Source organism: Mustela putorius, unplaced genomic scaffold, assembly GCF_011764305.1.
Source record: "Mustela putorius furo isolate JIRA1106 unplaced genomic scaffold, ASM1176430v1.1 tig00537284_pilon_pilon_pilon, whole genome shotgun sequence".
Taxonomy (NCBI): domain Eukaryota; kingdom Metazoa; phylum Chordata; class Mammalia; order Carnivora; family Mustelidae; genus Mustela; species Mustela putorius.
The window spans coordinates 4,061,964-4,083,982 of NW_025422422.1; the positions used below are offsets into that span (position 1 = coordinate 4,061,964).

Consider the following 22,019-nt stretch of genomic DNA (forward strand, 5'->3'; position numbering starts at 1 on the left):
AAAGGCTCCGGTCTCATTTTGCAGATGGAAGAATTACACCAGGTGACACAAGGAACACCAAAACAATTCCATCATTCCCCCGAGGATGTTTATAATCAAGAGGTCTTTCAAATTAAGGCACACAATAGCTTTTATTGTTTTGCACCATGATATGAAGGAACTTTGGCACAAAATAACATTGTGTTCACGAGCTTTTCGGGATTTGTCATTTCTTTTTCATTTTGCCTACTTGCAGTAACTGAGGTTCCCATCGATCACTGTGGAAGGTAATGTCTCAACAGTCATAATTCTGACTTTGAATTCAGCGTGTTCAGAAACCAAAGTCCTGCCATTGTCTCAGAGATGCTGTCAGACAAAGGGAAAAGCCCGTATCATTGTCACCAGAGCCTAATGGGGATTCCATCTCTCTGGGAGGTTGGAACATTTTGTTTCCTTCTATGTGATGATAATAACAGCCACGATTATTGTTCTTGGAAATGGAAGGCCTGGGATATGGAACCAAAAAAAAAAAAAAATGACAATGAAAAACCAATATATCATTAACATGCCTTTGGGGAAGCTCCTTTGGCAACTACAAATGCATTATCCAGGACCAGCTTGAAGATAAGAATCAATTTAATTAATTTTAAATGGCTTTGTGCATTGAAAAAGCCAAGGACTAAAGAAAATGGGAAGCTGGTTCAGATGTTTTCTGGAGAGAAGATAGAGCTCAACCGTGTACCCCTGTCAGTAAGCTTAGGGCTGGTTTCAATTCCACAGCCCTTCAAGAATGAAGTGTAAGTGTCACAAGTGTGAAGAGCAGAGTTGGTATTAAAAAATCTGAGTTCAGGGGCACCTGGGTGGCTCAGTGGGTTAAAGCCTCTGCCTCCGGCTCAGGTCATGGTCCCAGGGTCCTGGGATAGAGCCTGGCATCGGGCTCTCTGCTCAGCGGGGAGACTGCTTCCCTCCCTCTCTCTCTGCCTGCCTCTCTGCCTTCTTGTGATCTCTGTCAAATAAATAAATAAAAATTTAAAAAAAAAAATCTGAGTTCAAACCTTGATTCTGCAATTCATTCATTGGGCAACATAAGCAGGTGTATTAACATTTCTACAGGATCACTGTATAACTGATGCCAGAATCCTTAATTTAATCTTTTTAAATTAAAAATCTTAAAGGATATTTGATTATAAATATCCTTTAAGGTAGGATATCAGACTCTCCAAAAATTTCCTTGCAATTCTCTTCATGTATCATAGCTATGCTTGTGGTACACCTGGCTTATTTCATGATCTATTCAATCATCTGATCCCATGGTACCTGTCTGATCTGCACAATGCCCACAAGCATGTGGTGGTCGATTGGTGGGTCTATCACAAAGTTACCTTTGTGTCCAAGCTCTATACCTAACCATGGGACTCAAAGGAAGTATAAGCTCCACCTCTGGTCTCTAGGAGTTTTCCATCATATCCAAGAGAAGAAATGTGCAAATCCACAGAAAGTGAAATGTCACACAGGGCTATCTGTGCTTCATGCCCTGTGAATGGCATACTTATGGGCCATGGAAGAGAGCAGAGCAAGAGCCAAAAGAAGAAGCTTCCTAGAGAGGAGGGCTAGACCTGTTAAAGGATAGAGCTCTGGTTATTCCCTGCTGACTTAGATGGAAGGACAAAATAAAGTAATAGATAGATGTATTTAACACCTCTAGCCCAGAGCCCAGCAGATGGGAAGAGCCCAGTCTTCCCAAATGGGTTCAATCTCTACTGCATTCCTGAAACTATCCAAAATGTCCTCCATCACCAAAGAGGGACAATGACATCTGAGCAGCTGTTTGTGTCTGTTCTTCAGAAAGGGCCCTGGTGCTGGGCCAAGGCATACACCACACCCCTAAACGATAGCCAAAGAACTTGGCTATGAAATTGGCTATGGAATTAGATTGGAGCCCCACCTGTGCATCAAGGTCTGGGTCCTGTGGGCACACTGAACAGCAAACTGAGGGCTTCCAGGTCCCCACAGTCAATCCAAACCAATTCCAGAATCAATTCTTAAACACTTGTGTCTAGCAAGAAGTATTATGATGAATAAATGGATTATTAAGAGATAGTATATGTTTTTAAGTGGTTCATAAGCCAGCATGAATCAGAAAAGTATACATAGCATTACCCTACAGGAACAAATAAGCTAGCAACAAAGAAATGTGTGCTTCTGAAGTTCAGTGAAGAAGCATTTAGAGCATATAGGCAAGATCAGGAGAGATCTCTTGCAGAAGTGGAAATGAGATCTCTGTTTCTATTCCCTCATCCATAATCTGTAGATAATATATGTACCTGTATCATAACATCATTGTAAGAATCAAATAGGTTTCCAATGTAAAAAACTAAGGCACATACTATTGATATTAAATATTAATATTAAAAACCTGGCACATGCTGACTACTCATTTACTTATTAATGGAGGATGACCTTGAAGGATGGGTAGCATCTTATAGATAAAAATGAGGGATGGGAGAGTTCAGTCTATCATGAAACCAAAGGTAATATTTGTTCTTACTCAACTGCCTATCTCATAACCAGGGAGAAAGGAACCAGAGATGAAAAGGCATCTGCCAGAGATGGGAATGTCAAAGGCCTACCCAGGAAGCTGTAAACATTCTATTGGGAGTAGAACAGAGCTTCACATTGAACAACGAGAGATGAGGCATAGAATCAATTTGGGGAAGGCTTTGAATGCTGGTTTGGAGACTTTGCACAAATTCTTGGCCCCCGCCCATGCTTCCATTACAGAAAATAACCCAGTCATCCATATCTTCTTAATCTGGCAAGCCGTGTAGATGGACCCAATTCTGAGTGTAGCATCACCACTTAGCCATTAGAATGAACACAGTCTTTAGAGCATCAAAATTGAAAGTTTGCAGCAGAGCGAGTCAAAGTTATTGATTATCGCTTTCTTTTGTGCCGAGTGTCTGATGGGCTGGACAAGCATTAGCTGCATTTGTCCGAGAAACCTCGTCTCAGTCTCTCTCAGCAGGATAAGGAATGGGCAGACTGTGCAATCCAAGTGCCAGGAGAATGGCTGGAGATATACACTTTAGCCGTAAGTATAGAGACACATAGCACTTAAAACCAAGTGCAAAACTCCTTTCCAGGCAAATCTACCTTTGCTGGAGGAAAAGAGTAAACACAAGACCCAGCAGCATCACCCAATAGGCAATGAGCCATCAGGTAACAGAAGGATGGGTCCAACATCAACATTCTCAGTGGAAGACCAGGGACAGGAGGTGTCCAGAAAATCAGGAAGTTCTCTAGGAGTCAAGGAAGACATCACAGAGATGGAATAGAGATAGGCAGCAAAAGACCAGGGGTTAAGAAATCTTAGCAACCCATCCCACCCATTTATTTATTAATAACTATTTATTGAGTATCTGTTCTGGGCCAGGCACTGTCCTGGGCAATGAGTATGCTAAAGTCTCTGCCTTTGTGAAGTTTACATTGAAGTCAGGGGACAGAACAAAAATAAAAAGGAACATAAGTATGTGCTCCAATGTCACAAAAGGAGGACTATGAAAGAAACTAAATTTAGGTCAAGGCTCTTATTGACTGAATGGCCAGGGTGGATATATTAGTCTGCTCAGGCTGGGTAACAAATCAACACACACTGAGAGGCTTGAACAAAAGAAATTTGTTTCTCACAGTTCTGGAGACTGGAAGCCCAAGGTCAAGGGGCTGCAGAGATTATTTCTTCCCTGATGTCTTTCCTTGGCTTGTAGATGGCTACTTTCTCACTGTGTCCTCCCATGGTCTTTTCTCTGTGTGTGCACATCCCTGGTGTCTCTTCATCCACAATTTCCTCTTTTTATAAGGGAATTGTTCCAGTCAAATGAAGACCCAGTCTAACAGCCTCATTTTAACTTAATCACCTCTTGAAAGACTCCTTCTCAAGTATAGTCACATTCAGAGGTCCTGGGTTAGGACTTCAACACATGAATTTGTGGCAGGGAAACAATGCATCCAATAAGAGTGGGTCTTTTTGATGAAGGGACTGAGGTGCCATGATGAATTGAGCTCTGGGACAAGAGAGAACAGCCAATACAAAGAAAGTTCATCATGCTCTAGAAACAGTCAATGAGGTGGGCGTGGCTGGATAAAGTAAGTAAAGAGAAGAGTAGGTGATGACAGTGGCGAGCTGCCCAGTAACCAGATCACATTGGGTTTATGAAGTGAATTGAATAAGGATTTTGAAATCTGGGGAAAGATTTGGAGGGATTTGGGAGGTAAGTGACATATTCCAACTTATATTCTAAAATAATTATTCTGGGTTCTGAGTGGGAAATTGACTATAAGAAACTTGAGTGGGAAAAGGGAGATGTACCAGGAGGCTATTGTCTGGGGAAAAGAGGCTGGTGACTTGGACCAGAGATTACAGGGAGATAGTGCTATTCTTATCCTATCCTTTCTCCAGCCCCTTGTTAGGGGTACAGTCAGGTGTGTGACAAGATAGAGTTGGAGGACAGCTTCCCGTCTTTCCCTTCAAGGAGATAAGGACAAGCCAGGGGCCCCTATAGACTTGTTACAGAGTTAAAATGCAGACCATTTACAAAGGACTTGAGATGTGGAATCTTAAAGAAAACCACACTCACTCAATTCCCTAAAGGCCCATCAAGCCTATACAGTTAATGGTGAGTCAGAGGAGGAGCATGAGCTGGGCTTCCCACTGATTTATGGCAGTCCTGGCGATTAAAAAGCCTAACTGAATAAAAATTTCCACAGTTGACTCTCAGTTAGCCACACTTTTGGAGCAGAAAGGTTGTGGATAATCCAAATACCTCCTATTTGTTATTATTGCATTAAATAGTTGTAAAAGGAGATTTCAAAATGAAGCAAACAAGTCTAGCTAGAGTCTTTTCTGCAAGAGGGTCAGGAGGCTGCCAGGGAGGAGGAATTCATACAAGTCCTTGTCAGAGGAACTATGAACTTTTTTGCCAACTACAAGCCCTCAGCCTAGACTTAACTCCTTCCTCACCAAGATACCTAAATTCTTTGCATTCTTTGCTTCAAAGAAAGGAGCCACTGGATTTGACAAATTTTAAATCCATGATTTGCATATTTCTCAACCAATCCCAGCTAACCTAGTTTCAATCTGTTTTACTTAGAGGACCTAAGTGAGAATGACACTCATGACGTTTGGCCCTTCTAACTTTGCCCTATCATTGTCTTCTTTGGAACAGAGTCAGCTTTCTACCTCAATCTGTATTTCCTGGATTGCAATTCTAATTGCCCAAAGAAATGTCTGCTTGCTTAAACTTTCAGTGAATTCTTCCTTGGTCGATACAGGCTTCCCCATCCATTCAACATTTTCTCTCTTTCTTACCCTATTTTGTCCAACACAATATATTAAAATTGTTGCTCAAGGCATAAGGAACAGTAAATATTCCTTGTGAGTGAAGATTTCACCCTGAATAATTATTTTTTTCTTTTGGGGGTGGGTGGGTCAGGGCAGGAGAAGAAGAAGGGAGAGAATGTTAAGCAGGCTCCATGCTCAGCACAGAGCCCAAAACAGGGCTCATTCTCAAAATCCTAAGATCACGACCTGAGCAGAAATCAAGAGTTAGATGCTTAACCGACAGCTACCCAGATGGCCCTCATCCTGAATAATTCTGACAGTTCCAGCATTTATATCCCCTTAGACACAGTAATCAATGTAATCTACAATTAAATAGAACCATTTTGTTTTCAAAGCAGTTTAAAAAATGTTTTTCCTATGTAGGACTCAGAATTTTAGAGGGACTCCCAATGCCCTTTCACCGTGTTTCTATCAATGGAATTCTTTCTTTTTTTTTTTCTCAAAGATTTTATTTATTTATTTGACAGAGAGAGAAATCACAAGTAGGCAGAGAGGCAGACAGAGAGAGAGGGGGAAGCAGGACCCTGACATCATGACCTGAGCCGAAGGTAGAGGCTTAACCCACTGAGCCACCCAGGCGCCCCAATCAATGGAACTCTTATCGAGAGTAAAATTCTTGGCCTTTCTGGAGGAGCATGTACATCTTTGGAGGATGCCATGTGACTGGCCTAGGTGTAGTTAATATTTAAAAGCGATACCCCTCCATTTGTGGTCTTTCTCTCTTCCCTGCATCTTGAGAATATGAAACCCTAACTGATGTCATAATTAGGGCAGACCCATGTGGTCCCATGTGGTCTTGGATGGGAAGTGGGTGGGGAAGGCATTTGGGAGGGAGGATGGTTGCCAACTCAGGCTGGGTTCTTCAGTTCAGCTTCTCCAGTAATAAAGGTGGATATTCATATGTCCACCTGAATGGTTCCTCTCACTTAACTGGTCAGTATCCAACATGCTAGGCAATGATCTTAAAATCTGGAGTTGCTAGTCAAAGTTAAGAAAGATAACTTAAAATTCAATCAAAAATAATTTTAATGTCTTCAAACCCCTCAGATCGTCCAGAAAGTTTTGACCCTGAAAATCAAGGAGAAAAAATAAAAATAATTAAAATGGATCAAGCTTGAAAATCTTTTTAATTAGAATAGGAGATGCTTAAATGTCTTAAGGGCTAAAATTGCAAAAATCTCACCTTCATGGAGAGGAAGATTTACTTGAATGGCTAGAAGAATTAAGTCAATTATATTTTTTAAGAAATGAAATCTCTGTGACCAGCTCCTTTAAATTACAGAGGACTTGTTACAGATATAAATAGAGCCCAGGCCTGGACATTGTTGTTAACAAAAAATCTGATCAGTTTTAGGGCCAAAATCTTTTGTTGTACAAACTTATTGCCAGGAGAGGTATGTCCCAAAGTAGCTTAGGATGATGTAATTGTTTAATTAGCATGTAAGCATCTTTAAACCAAGACAACTTAGAACTAATATGTAAATATACAAGAAAATGAAATTTTTAACATTTATATATTTAAGAATGACTTTTTTAATTGGCCTATTTTCTCTAAAACTGAACAATTTCCAAGTTTATATTCCAATGTTAGAATATTTAAGAGAGTTCAAATTCACCATAAACATAAGTTTAATTTATTAGATTTTTAAGCTATTTAAGTACTTGGGATGGTTTTATTTCTATTTCAGATAACTGATGTATTTCTAAATGAAACCAGATTATTAAACACATAAATATAGTTTGAAATGCAAAGGTAATTTAATTAGGTTGTTAAAACTCAAACTGATTATTAAATGTGCTAAATATATAAAACATATAATAATATTTGTAAGTAAACTTAAAAGGCTAAAAAGAGAACTAGATTTTTGGATTTGTAACTACAAAAAACTGAGTATTACTATCTGAAACCAGAATTGCTTCTAAATAACGTCTTTTGCACAGAAAAACCAGGTGTGAAGACACAAAACTCACATTCACACATGCTATGAGAAAAGGAAAATGCTGTGGCTCCCTGACCCTTCCAGCCAATATCAACAGGCATCCAGTGTCATGGTCAGAGTGTAGGATCTGGGGTCAGGGACTCTCTATAATGTGATTTTATAGAAATTCCTTAGTCTCTCTGACTCTGATTCTTTATCTGTAAAAAGGGGCCAAATAACAATAGCTATCATACTAGATTGTTCTCAAGAGTGAATGAGACAATTGGTATAAAAAAAAAAAAAAAGAACTTGCTGGGGTACCTGGGTGGATCAGGCAGTTGAGCGTCTGATTCTTGATTTCAGCTCAGGTCATGACCTCATGGTTGACCACATTGGGCTCAATGCTGGCCATGGAGCCTGCTTATGCTTCTCTCTCTCCCCGTCTCCCTCTGCCCCTCTGCTCCCCTACTTGTGCACTCTCTCTGGCTCTCTCTGTCTTGCTCTCAAAAAAGTAAAATGAAATAAAATACAATGAAATAATAAAATAAAATAATAAAAAAGAACTTTCTAACTATAGAATTATAAACTCTCTCCCCTCCCCCCTTTCTCACACACGCGCACAACCAGTAGTTATTATTGTGTGGCCGGAGGAAAGGACTTCTTGCAGAAAAAGCTAAGGTATGAGAGGAAAACTGAGCAACATCACACTGCAGAGTAATGATATAATCAATACTATTTATTTCATTTCATTGCTACTATGTATTATTCCAGATATACAATACTACATTTCAGTTTTCCTGGAGGACAAATAATGCTCTGAATTTCAACCAGAGAAAGGCCAAATGGTCACAAGGGTGATTTTGTCATTGCAGTCCTTTTTTCTCAAAGTGTGAGCCTTGGGGCACTTGCAGCATGAACACCTTGTGTGCTTGTTAAAATACAGATTCTCCAGACACGCTGGAGTCAAACTCTGAGACCGTGGGCTCCAGGCCCTAGTTCTAACAGGTTCCCTGGCTGTTTCTGGGGCATATTTTGGTTTGGGAACTACTCCTTCAAATAATTAGATCATTTAAGAAATAACTTATGGCTCCATAAAAGTATAAACATTATACATTCAGGATTGAACAAAGGGTGCTGAGTTCATAGTGGCTTCCTCCCCAGGAAGGATTTGTAACTACAAAATCCTACAGGCATGTCCTGCCCAAATGTCCAGACATGTTGGCTTTGTTCTCCATCTTCAGAATCTATTTCCAATGTTTACATGCTTTGTTTCTCTGGCCCTTACATTTTGTGATGAGGCAGGCCTCCCAAATGGCTCTGCTCCCAGGTTATGCCTCTCATGTCCTCTCCGCAGGGACATTCATCCCTTCCTTGGTTCTATTCTATGCAGCCCAAGAAAGGCATCATGTCCCTACACTGAGCCCAGATTCCCGGAAACACATTTGCTCCCACTCCAAAATGGAAGGGTATTCACGCAGAATGGTCTCTGGGGCAGCTGCTGTGCTCTGTCCTCTGGGAGGCATTCTGATCCTCTAGCAGGGCCTGAATATGCTTTGAAACTCCCTTCATCCAAGTCTGGCCCATGGACCGACAACATGAGCATCCCTGGGTCTCGTTAGAATGCAGAAAAGCAGGCTCCTCTCCAGACCTCTAAAATCAGAGTCGGCATCTTAACAAGATCCCTAGGTGATCCATGTGCACATTAAAGCTTGATAAACACTTTTTCTTGGAATGTTAATAAATCTGAGGAGTCCATACTGAATCTTCAAATATTAGCAAGATTCTCAGATCAAATATTTTAGATATTACCGTGCATTATAATGATGACCTGTCGCTCTTGTTGAAGATGCTGAGTCCTGGAAGCCTACCTTGGAGATTCTGCTTCCATAGGTTTGGAATCTGCACTTTTACTACCTCTACCAGGTATGTCAGTGATCCTCATGGGAAAGAAGAACTGGACTAGAAAGCAGAGAGCAAGAAATGAAGCAGAAGGTCCCCCTAGGAACCAAGCCTAGAGACTCTAACGTTGTACCATATGTTCTCTCTGATGAGGAAAGGGCCAGTCCAAGTCTCTGTCTAAGGAACACAGAATCATCTTTCAAGCTCCTGAGTTAGTTGTACAATTTCAGAAAGAAGAGAGAGCACGTGAGTGAGCAGGATGGGGGAGGAGGGTAGATGTAAAGAGAGAGGGAGGGAGAGAATCTTAAGCAGCCTCCATGCTCAATACAGAGCCTGAGGGAGGGCTCCAGCTCAAGACACCGAGATCATGACCTGAGCTGAAATCAAGAGTCAGTTGCTCCTGATTGACTAAGCCCCCCAGGTGCCCCTAAACCTAGTAATCCCTTAAAGATTTTTTTTTTTTTGCAATAGCATACATGTTTCTATATTAGATACCGTGTATATTGGCCCATAAATGCATTTAAGTGGCCGACATTCAGGTCCACAAATGCTGAAAAGCTGATAAGTATTGGGTTTTCTGTTTTTGTCTAACTGACTCCTGTGTAATATAAAAGCATGTTGGGCTCCAGTTGTCTTAAAAACTGAACTGTCTCTATAGAAGCACACTGATGGACTGGGGTTGAATTATTCCTTTGAAATGAATCCTAGGATATTTAAAAAAAAAATCTATGGTTCTGAATCATATCAAAGCAATTACTCTGATAAATTTAAGATAAACCAAATATCAAAATCTTGTAAAGATTAAGAATGAATGTCTATTTGCTCTTAAATTGTCTGGGAAGAAAAAGGCAAACAAGCATGACATGTTTACTTCTGGAGCAGCTAAGTGTGACCATGCTCAGCATTTCTTACTAATAGGGCCAAGATACAGTTGAAGAAGTTTGGGTTTTATTATCATGAAAACTGTATTTAGAGACTGTTTTGGTAAAAAAAAAAAATCATATTTAACACAAAACATGGACAATGCTTTTGAGTGGATGATAGGTAAATTGCTTTGTTAACAACTTTATTGGGGTAGAATTTATATACCAAAAAATTCACTTATTTTAAGTGTGCAATTTAATAATCTTCAAAGAGATTACTCAGTAGTGCAACTGTCATCAAAACCCAGTTTTAGAACATTTCTATCACTACTATAAAATCTTTTGTGCTCATTTACAGTTAATCCTTATTCCCACTCTCAATCCTAGCTAGTACTAATCTAAACTAATTTTCTTAAATTTATTTATTTTGTTTTACAGAGAGTGGGAGCATGAGGTGGGGGAGGGGACAGAGGGAAGTAGGGAATCTTAAGCAAGTTTGAACTGTTTGGAGCCTGATGCGGGGCTCAATTTCATGACCCCAAGGGCATGATCCGAGCCGAAATCAAGAGTTGGATGTGTAACCGACTGAGCCATCCAGGCACCCCTAAGCTAAATTATTTTTTAATTCATTTTTTAAGGAAAATGATACTGTTTTCTCCTGTGTTCCATCAGAGAAATCATCACAGAGGGGATGTTAGGAAAAACTACAGGACAGCATTCTACCTACAAAAACAATCAGGATGCTTACACCCAGAATATACCCAAGTAGACTGAGAATAACAAATATTTGGCAATCTCTAATTTCAGTGGCTGCATTTAAATCTAAAACAGAATCCATGGGCTGCGATCTAATTTTAGTAGGAACCACAATGCCTGAAAAGACATTTACTAGTAATTAAAACCCAGATGGAGCATAGGCAGGATGATAAGTTTACCTGGAAGAGCAACCTTGGCTCTGGTAAGGTTTGTAATCTATTTTCAAATGGCCCTGAAAAACACTAAGAATACAAGGTTTTTTGCAACAAGGAAAATAAGTAACAACTATATGTCTTCATACAGTGTTTATGCCATTGGTTTACTTAAATATTTGCTTTCTTCAACATACATGTGCTCTGCAAAATTCTAGTGCTTGCTGTGTTGTAGGTGCTGGGATGGAATGATGAACACACTAGATAGTCTCCTGTCTTCACAGAGCTGATGGTTTAACTCTCTGTGATTTGGGAGCACATGCAAATCAGTAAAAGAAGTACATCTCCATGTTTTAGTAAAATGGCAGCATGGGCCATTGGCCAAGCATAAAGTGGGCTTTGGAGCCAGAGACCTACCCTGCCACGTGCTAGCTTCTTTCACATAATAGGTTGAGACTTTGGAGACCTTGACATAGGAAGAATGAATCTTGCAGTAGGTCAGTTGTCTTTGAGGACCAGAGGGTAGATGAGGGTAGGCAGAATAATGACCTCCCCCAGCATGTCCATGCTCTAACCTATGAATATGTTACCCTATGTGGAAAAAATGGATTTGCAACTAGATTATAAACCCTGAGTGTGGAAAGATTGTAGATTATCTGAGTGAGCCTGAGCTAATAATCACAGAAGTCCTTAAAAGCAGAGAACCTTTCCTGGCTGTAGTCAGAGAGAGACAAGATGGAAGACACAGGATCAGAGAGATACAATGTAAAGGTCAGGCCCATTGTTGCTGGCTGTGAAGATTGAAGAAGTTGCCCATGAACCAGGAAGCCTCTAGCAACCAGAGAAAGCAAGAAAACAGATTTTCACATAGAACCTTCCGGAAGGAAAACGATGCTCTCGGCATCCTGTTTTGTCCTAATGAGATCCACTTCAAACTTATGAGCTATCAAACAATAAGATGGCAAATTTGTGTTACAACACTAAATTTGTGGTAATTTTTTATGGAAGCCATAAAAAATGAATACATCATATCAGGCAACTTATAAATCATCTCCAAAACCTTCCTTGTAAAATAAGGATGATGGTACTGATAGAATTACGAGGATGATTGGTGTGATAAACCGTAAAATGCCCAGCATTGCTCCAGGTACCTAAAGACCACTTAGAAATAGGCGAAAATGTGTCCACTGAAAAGCTCTAAGAAGGAGACAAAGGAAATACCTCTCACCACACATCATAAGGCTACACTTCGGTCCAGAGCTTGGTTGGTAATGACAAGATATATATGATCTTGGGCACCTCATGTCCTCTCTCTGGGCTGCAGTTTTTTCCAAATGAGGGTTTTGAATTAGAAGATTGATTTCTAAGGGCACCTCTTGTTCTGACATGAATAAATAATATAAATGAAAAGCCATCAAATTTTTGCATTCAAGTATGAAGAAATAAGATGTTACTATAATGAAGATTTACTTTGATACTCAGACTTCTAGAAGGTCCTCACCTTACCAAAAGGTTGCTAGAGGGTAAGACTTGAGCTGACACATTGCTTCCTCAGCAGTTGCCCCTGGCCTAGAAGAGATAATATACACTTACAATATTTTATAAGCAAAATGGAAGCAAAATAGTAAAATTTTTACAGTATCCAGCCCTAGCCCCAGCACATGGACTCCCCTAGAGTTAAGATCCCAAGCAAAGCCCTATGAAGACCTTCACAAAAAAATCCCCAGACTTACTTCAGACATTAATCATGATGCTTACAGCATAACAAAGAGATAAAAATCCCTTTTCTAGTACTATTTGGAAGGAGCCCCAAATGTCAAAATACTTAACTGTTTTCTATCACAGAGTCCTGCGTGTAAGTAGAAGGAAGTTCTAAGTATAAGGAGAGGGAGGTTTGGGGGGAAACCAAGGAGAAAAGGAGATGGAGTTTGGGATTTTGCGTGGCAGGAAAAGTTATAACCATGGTGGGTTTCTGGAATACTTCTGCTCAGCTTGTTAAAGGATAAATTAGGACTTTTTCCTTGCCAAGCTGTAGCAATCCCAAAGCTTGAAACAGTGATCAGGTCTGAATGGAAATGATAGTTTCCCACAGGAGATGGAGCTATTTTGGTACCTTATGTTCATCCCAGGACACTGAGGAATTTGAATTTGGTTTGAAAAATATCCCAGTCTCTGAAGTGGGGTCCCTCTGCTGGGGGTAGGTGTCAGCAGAGTCTGGCCCTCGGATGTGCCCTGACCTGGTCCTGGGGGCTTCTGTGTGAGGTCTGATCGGAAGGTAACAGCCTGTTGTTCCGCTAAGCTCAGGGGACTGGACTTTTCCTTCAGTTGCTCTTCTGACTTCTCCCTCCTCTCAGTCTCCAGGGAGCCTTGGACTGGGATGTTCTCAGCGCAGCTGCTCTCAGGCTGTTGGAAAATTAAGTTGTTTAGGGTTTTTCCCTTTCCCTGGGCTAAAATATTAAATTTTTAGCTTGTTGTTGTTTTAGCTTGTTGTTGTTTAGATTGTTGTCTTAGAAAAACAAAACAAAACAAAACTTGGGCTTTTATTTATTTATTTTTTTAAAGATTTTATTTATTTATTTGACAGACACAGAGATTACAAGCAGGCAGAGAGGAAGGCAGAGAGAGAGGGTGGGGGGAAGAAGCAGGCTTCTGGCTGAGCAGAGAGCCCGATGCGGGACTCAATCCCAGGACACTGGGATCATGACCTGAGCCGAAGGCAGCGGCTTAACCGACTGAGCCACCCAGGCGCCCCAAAACTTGGGCTTTTAAACATAATCACAAGAAAGCTGGGAGGACAGGGGGTGTTCTTGTTCTTACACATAATTCTTGAGAATATGAATCTGTAAAATTATTTAATGGGCAAGCTGGCAAAGTCAGTTGTATAAATTGTATTTATCTTTTGACCCAGTGATCCCATTTTCAGGAGTATGTACTAAGGAAGTAATCATAATAAATTTGTTAAGTTATACATAAAGGATATTCATTGCAACATGGTTTATTCTAGTAAAATAAATAACGACAACCTAAATGTTCATTGTCAGGAGATTGATTAAATACATTTTAGCACTGCTGCACAAATGTAATTTTAGTTAGATCTTAAAAATTCAAAATTCTTGTTTATATAATGTGTGTTGATTATATTAACGTTTATATAAACACCTATACAGAAAGAGATTTGGAAAGATGTTTATAATTTTAGTTAAAAAGGCATGTGAGGCAACAGTAAGTATAATAATAAGCTATTTCTATAAGAAACACTTGTATTTCTGTATTAATTAAAATAAGTTTAAAAAGTAGTCTCCTGGGGCACCTGGGTGGCTCAGGTTATGATCCCAGGGTCCTCGGATCGAGCCCCGCCTGGGGCTCTCTGCTCAACAGGGAGCCTGCTTCTTCGTCTCTCTCTCTCTGCCTGCCTCTCTGCCTACTTGTGATCTCTCTCTCCGTCAAGTAAATAAATAAAATCTTTAAAAAAAAAAAAAGTAGTCTCCAAAATGTTAATCGGATTTACAAAAAGTAATAATTACATTGCAATGTCAATTAGAAAAATTATCGTAGTAGTAACAGATGAGTCAGTTACATCACAGCCCTCAGTCCTGGAAGCAGAGTCCGGTTACTGGGCTGGAGGGGCCTTGGGGCAGGGGGTGGGGAGGCCATACAAGTCAAGTCCCCTGAACAAAGTTTAAGAAATAAAGGAGTACAGCAGTTCCCAAAGGAGAGGACGTAAGATGTAAGATGGAGCTTTCGCAACCTGCCAGGGGACGCAAAGGAAGGAGACCGACAAGGCTCCTACCAAGTTCGCAGGCCCAGGGGCTGGTGGAAAGGAAATGGGATAGGGCAGGGCTTGAACTCTCTCAGAGGCAAGAAAGACCAGAAATATTTACACGACGGGTTGGAGTCTTTTTTGTTCTTCTTATATCTCCCAGACGCCTTCACTTTATTTATTTACTTACTTACTTACTTTACATTTCATACTTGTAATCGTGATGGATTCAAAATACCCAGAATTCTTCACCACATCACCCATCCGGGGATAAAGTCTACGTCACCTCCCACGGGACTCGGAACTTGGCCACGTGACTCACTTTGGCCAATGGGCTGCGAACAATCATGACTCAAGCAGGAACTCGATAGACGCTGACACACCGGCGCTTGTGCTCTTGGAGCTCTCTTCCTTGAGGCGGCCGTGCTGTGAGGAAGAGGATTAATCCTCCCAAGGAGGAACGGCGGAGCAGGGGAAGATCGAGCTGCTCGGGCTGATAAGCAGCGCCAACCCCCCCCCCCCCCGATATCTGAGTCAGGTCACCTTGAACTAGCCAGTCATTCCATTCCGTTCTTCAGCCACAGGAGCGAGCCCGGGAGACACCAGCCGAGGAGCCACAAAATCCTAAGCCATAATTTTTGTTTGGAGTTTGAGGTGTTTGGTTACGCCGCCACAGATCCCGGCCACAGCGGCCGCTCGTGTTCCTTTTGCAAACTCCAGGCGGTCTCGGTTGTGCTTCAGCGTCTCGCCCCGGACGGTAAACACAGAGACTGAATCGGAGCTAGCAGGACTGCGGTCAGGCCGTTAGCCATTAACCACCGTCTCCCCCAGCGGGCAACGGAACACCTTCCAGAGCCACGTCCTGCGCAAACCTTAAGAGACGCTTCAAAACGAACTACCTTAAAGACCGTCGTACCCTGTAGGGACGCAGAGGACGCGTTTCCCTGATTCGGGAGCAGAGAGAGAGACCACCGTCATTTAATAAGAGCAGGGAGAAGGTTGGCTAACATTTCTGGATCTCCTGCCGCGCAGGCGGCCTGGAAGAGGCCGCGGGATTGTCTTCGCGTGGCAGGTGGAGAAACTGAGCCTCGGAGCAGCTGAGGGACTTGCCCAAGTTCACACAGCCCGGAAGTTGCCCAGCCAGGCTTCCGACTCGGATTGGTCTGAGCAAATCCTATGCTCCTTTCCTTTTCTTTTCCTGAGCTACCTCCTCAGACGGCACGCGAGTCATCTCAGTCTCGGAGTCTCCGTTTCCTCCTGCGGACAGCTGGACGGATGAGAGCGCCCTTGCCGGCGGGTGTGGAGGAGGATTCCGGGAGATGGCGTGTGAAAAGCCCGGAGACACGGTGCCTGGCCTCGAAGGAGCCGTGGGAGCCGCCAGTGCGAGGAGGAAAGACAGCAGTGGAGGAAGCTGCAGCATCCGTCCTTTTGAAGGGAATGTAACTCGCTGCTCTGGTGCCGTCAGCCCCTGCGGGGAGAGCCATGTTTCTGCCCTTGACTCCGACTAGGGATCCGATGGCTACTGCAGCTTGCCTCAGAGTTTCCAGATGCAGCTAAGGGAGCTGCCCTTCTTTGCTTCCCTGGGTCCTTGTCAGCAGCTGCAGGAGCCAAGTTCAGGGAGTCTGGGGCGGGGGGCTCAGAAAGTTGAGGAGTCGCCTGCAGTCCCTCCTCAGCCTGCGCGGGTCATCAGCAGCCAGAAACCCTCACTTCCTCACTTCCCACCCACTTTCCGTTCCTGTCGGGCAGATGAACAACCACCTTGGAACGTGATAGGCTTTTGTTCTCGAGATTACAACATGCGCATTGTCACCTATCTCAGACCTGGGAATGGTTCTTTGAGGGAGACTGATCCCCAGAGTTTGCTAAGAGGCATCAGAACATCCATATGTCTGCTCTGGGGACAATCCCATGCATTTTAAATGCCATCAAGTTTGCTCTTTGGCAGCTCATGCAACTGTCATCATCGGGAAAGCTTTCAGCAAACACCCTCTCTCCTCCAAAATGTGGAAGGACTTTGGGAAATGGAAAGACTCCTTTTTCTTTTTCTTTTTCTTTTGCCATAGAACATCGTGCTTCCTTGGTCATCCACCTACGGAGCCTCCTTCTGAAAATGTAGAGAGAGCTGTTGGCATCTGAATGTCTGTCGAGGTCACCTTGACTTGGAAGATCTAAATAAAATTAGATGTAATCTCTGGCCCTCACCTGGAGGTGGTTCAAAGTTCTCCCCAAGACACTTGCAAATTTCTGGGGGTAACCTTTTCATGCCCCTCCTATTCTAATTTCCTTGTCCCTATGCACCTCCCCCCCTCCCCCCCCCGCACTGCCTTCTGGTATATCATCCCCTGCTCCCCTCCAGTGAGTCCCTTCCCTCTGTTCCACCGACCTAAAATACAGATCACTACCTTACCCTGACCCCTGAGATTGTTGTGTGTAGTGACTTTTCTTAACCAGCTGAACCAAGGACAGGAGATCACACACAGACGGAAAAATGAAACCTTCCTGTTCAAAATCCTCTGTCCAGCCCTCCTTAGGGAATGTTTCACTGGTCATGTTTGTGTGTAATTCTTCCCTACCTTTTGCAAAATGTAGCCATCCCTTTCTTTGGGGTGGGAGGTGGGCAACTCAATTGCAAATTCTCTTCAGTGTCCTATGCAAGAAAGTCAAGTGCTCTTTTTTCACATACCCCTCTCTTAACTCTGTGATCCAGAGAGCTCAAAATCAAGGTCATGCAGGAGTGTTTCCCAACAAAAACATATCTACTGGAGAGAAGAGCTCTAGGGTAGGAAGTTAGGGGCAATTTCTGCCATGGGCAGCTGCACTGGGGAGAGAAAGCATCCCTGAACTAGGACCCAGAGACCCCAGTTTGAATCCTAGCTCTGCTGTTTCCTGGCTTTTGCCTGGAGGGAAGAGAGTTTCTCTGAGAGTTTCCTTCTTCTGAAAGATACATTTAAAGAATCCCTCCCAGGGATCATATTAGGGCAGGCAAGAGAGTGGAATTCAGAAATGACTATGGTATGCCAGGCAGTTTGGGTGACACAGAACAACTATTGAACAGCCTGACCCTGCTCTCAGGAGCTCATGCTTCAGTTGAGAGAACAAGAGAAGCAGATAGCGAGGGGACCAGAGCCAGAGGTGGGAGGGATCCCTGCCTGCTGGGAGGGAAGGGCAGGGAAGGCTTGGGGGGTTGCGGGGGAGTTGGGCTGGGGCTCAAACTGAGCTCTGAATGTATGGTGAGGGGACCAGCAAGATGCTTCAGGCAGCAGGAAGGGTGGGAAGATGAGGCCAAATTTCTGGTTGTCAGGAGATAAGGTCTACCTAAGGCCCCTTAAAATAGAGGTTCAGCAACTTTTTTGAGAATCTGATGAAACCTCTGGATCCTGTACACAAAACATGTTATACACAATTTCAGGAGGCTAACTGAGTCTCCGGGTCCAAGGAAAATCCTTTGTTTTCAAAGCTTTATTCTGTTTCCAGTCTTGAATTTCATTTCCCCCCTTGGAGCTAAAACTTTTCAACCCAGGATGTATCTATGTTGATTTTTTCCTGGATTCTCTCTATGCATAAGAACTACAGGGGTTTTAGGTAGCCAAAGAAATGAGACTTCTGTTTCTTGCCTGAGTTTGAAATCAATTAAGAGAGAGATAAAAAGGAGCCAGGTAGATGAGGATCAAAATGTCATCTTAACTCCTGATAAAAGTAATTTTGGATGGTATGACTTAGAATACCATAACAAAGAACTTCCTCATACTCCCTGTGCCCAAGTTAGATCTTAGACTTGTGCACGGAAGGAAATATGGAGTCTACAGAGCAAACATGTGTGATGGGGATCACAGCCATCACACTGCTCGAGAAGAGTGGATTCTATTTGCTTAGTTGATTCCATTTGCCAATCACTGTCGCCTCTTAACAAAGAAATTCACTTGACTTCATTAGGGAGGGTTAAGCCCCAGAGTAAGAGACCAAGAACATTTTGCATAAATCCCTCCTCATTAGACAGAGGAATGGAGAATTAGATGCATGTACTCCAAGAAGGAAATATTCTTTTTTCCTTCTTCCCTTCAATTATTCAATCAGTCAGTAAATATGCACCATCTTCCTAATATGTTCCCAATTACTATGCTTGGTTCTAGGGATACAATGATGAGGAAAAGAACTAGTATCTTCCCTACTAGAGTTTTCTGTCTGGAGAATAAGCTAGATATCACATAACCAATCCTACTAATTATACCTACTATTCACTGTGAGGTGACAGCAATGGTTGATGGGTATCTGGTGCTATCAGGGTGTGCAACAGGTGGCCTATCCAAGTGAAATGAGCAAGGATGTTCCCAAGCAATACTTTGAAAGACAAAGTTTTCTAAGTCTTTACCTTGACTCCTCTTCTTCCTTACACCATCACTTGGAGTAGGCTTGTGGTCCTAGTGTATGCTTTGGCACCTCTCTAAGACATAACATCTGGCATTATCCCAGTTCCAAACAGGTGACCATCTTAAATTTCAAAGGAAATTTATATTCCTTTATAAGTTTCCTGTATTTATAATGCCCAGCTCTTAATGGGAAACACTCAGATAAGATGGGGAACTTTCCTCGATCTATCTTCCAGAGATGGCTTGCCAGAAACAGTGACATAGAGGTACTGGTATTCTGAAGGAAACTGAGATTTTTTTCTATCTTAGATGGAACACCTAAGTCCATAGACAAAGTCAGAAGACAAGCACTTTACAAATTCAGAAGTAAAAGTTAGTTAATGATACTTGAAAATAAAAACTATAATTGATAAACACACACACACGATTATAATGAATATTTGCTGGCTAAGAAGCTATCAGTGATTATAAAGACCAATATAACACAAATAATTAGCTAAAATTATTTTATGCCAGCAGATAAATAAAGTATAGAAATTGTGAGTCAATGAATGATATGGATGTGAAACAGAGTATGCATGGAAGTGTTTGTTTGGTTATGAAATCAGAACACAGATTAATTCTGAAAGAGATGCTTCCCAAAGAAAAGAAAAGAGATCCGGCACACAACTTCCCCATACCTCCTCTAAATGGCAAAATCAAAGGTAAACAAAGAACTGAGAACCAAGGGGAATTGCCCAGTGTAGGCTAGACAGGGCTAAGCTGTCCGTATTATGAAGTCCAGACTCAATGAGACAAAGATGAAGGCACCTAGAAGGCTGGGTGGGAAGTCAAGTGTGCCCATTAGAATCCAGGGCAGGATACCAGGATGTCACACTACAGGTGACCTCACGCCACAGGAAAAATTCAAGAAGACAGGGAATCCATGGAACAGTCTGGGACCCAAGATGAGCAAAAGAAATCCAGTAAAGTTTGGGAGTTCAAATTCTGATGCAAATGGTCCTGTGCAGTTTCATTTGACAGTGTTTGTTTATGTCATCGCTCTTTCTGAAACCCTCAGGCCCTTCTTTACATTCCCCCAAGTACATCTGTAATATTTTTAAAAGAAAAACACATTGGTTCTGGAGCCTAACAGATACCAGGTGACAAGATACTGGGAGAAGGCACTCTGGCTTGTCAAACAAGAAGAAGCAGATGCAAACAGACCTTGGGATACAACATAAAAGAAGATGCAGGGAAACAGAATTTACTGAAAGCATTCCATTAGCCATGGTTGTAACCAAAGCAATAGGAACATCATTTTTCTAGTTATACCTAAAGAGGGAAACTGAATCAAAGAGATAAGTGTCAGACGGTGAAGAGAATGGCAGTGGACAGGGAGTAGAAATGAAACTGATTGATCAAAAACACAAAGAATTCTCTTAAAAATGATTTATCCCACTAGGGCAATGAAATGCAGAATTCTGAGTCACATGCCTTTGCCACTAGATCTTGAAAGTCTTTAAAATTTCCACTCTTTTTCTCTACTAGCCCTATCTTTCAGCCAAATACCACACTGTAAAATACGCGCACACACACACACACACACACACACACACAAACACCCCTATATATTTTAGTTTGGCAAGTTCTTAGTTCTTGGGCAGGTAAAGCGAATGTGGTTTATAGCTTCTCAAAACCACCAGCTCAGTCATTATTCAGAAGTAACAACCAGGATATATTCTACTGTTGAGACATAATGGCTTTTGAAAACCCAATCACATTCAATGACCAAACAGCTGGGATGTTTTATAACTGGGGAATAAAAATATCTATTACTTCCCTCTAAGAGACTCAGGAGTTGTATACATTGCCATATATTCTTGGTATCATAACATGAAACTACTTTCCTGACTCAGAGCTCCAAATAACTCCAGAACACATATCATAGAAACAAAGAAGACTTAAGTTTCAGGGGTCAGAGACCTCCTACCTCAGACTCCCACAGTTTAGAAGGCAAAGTCAAGAACTTCTATATGTAGACTTTGGTAAGCCTATAGTGTTTAAGATCCCTCCAGAATCTCTAGAAGAAATGCAACATATTTTAGTGTCTGATATTTGTACTTTCTTTGGGAGAGAAAAAGAAAGGGTTGTAGAATATCAGTTTTCTCCAGGTCCTGTTCAACCATCTAGTACTTTAAGATTTCCTTTAACTTCTCACACCCGATTTATTCTTAAATTAAAACAACTTTCAAAGAAATGCTTTTGTACATATTTATCTTGAAATTACACACAGTTTTTAAATGCTGACAAGGATACAGTGAAATTAGTACCTCGGCCCACTGTTAAAAGCAACTTAGAAATGCATGACTGTATCCTGCCTATGAGACTGGTACCTTTGTCCTCCTACTTCCTCTGCTTTAGAACCTTCTCTTGACTTGGAAGGCTTGGAAACATCTGCAATGTCCCCAATATTTATAGGAGATAAGATCCTCAAAATGCCTTTTTATCTAGAAGTGATTTTACATTAGAAGTGAGAGGCCTGGGGACCAAACCACAAGGCAACACAAAACCACCAGGCAAATAAAGAAGGTCATGGAGAAAAAGGAAGCGTGAGGAAAGTGAAGTAGAAAAAAAAACACAACATGACAAGAAAAACCACAACAAACTTATTAGCAAATTGAAGAAATCTAATGATACAAAGCCATCAAAATCACCAATATGAAAATTAAAATTTATGCCAATTGAAAAATAATTTACTCCAGTTACAACAACATTTTTTTATTTAAACTAGTCCAAAAATATTAAGATGCATATATCTGGGATACTTGAATTTGTACCTAATGCTCTTGTTATCAAAAGTTTGTCTTTCTATTTAAAAGGGAGAAGAAGAGGGGCGCCTGGGTGGCTCAGTGGGTTAAGCCACTGCCTTCGGCTCGGGTTATGA

At 41.8% G+C, this 22,019-nt stretch overlaps 1 long non-coding RNA gene across 1 annotated transcript; it reads right to left on the reverse strand.

Moving 5' to 3' along the window:
- Positions 1 to 5,953: 5,953 nt before the first annotated feature.
- LOC101672952 lies at positions 5,954 to 15,127 on the reverse strand. The gene is made up of 4 exons (XR_198985.2): positions 14,925 to 15,127; positions 13,204 to 13,369; positions 12,468 to 12,535; positions 5,954 to 6,445 (listed from the first exon to the last, which is right to left on the reverse strand). It is a non-coding gene; the product is annotated as an uncharacterized LOC101672952 (long non-coding RNA).
- Between the last annotated feature and the right edge of the window lie 6,892 nt (positions 15,128 to 22,019).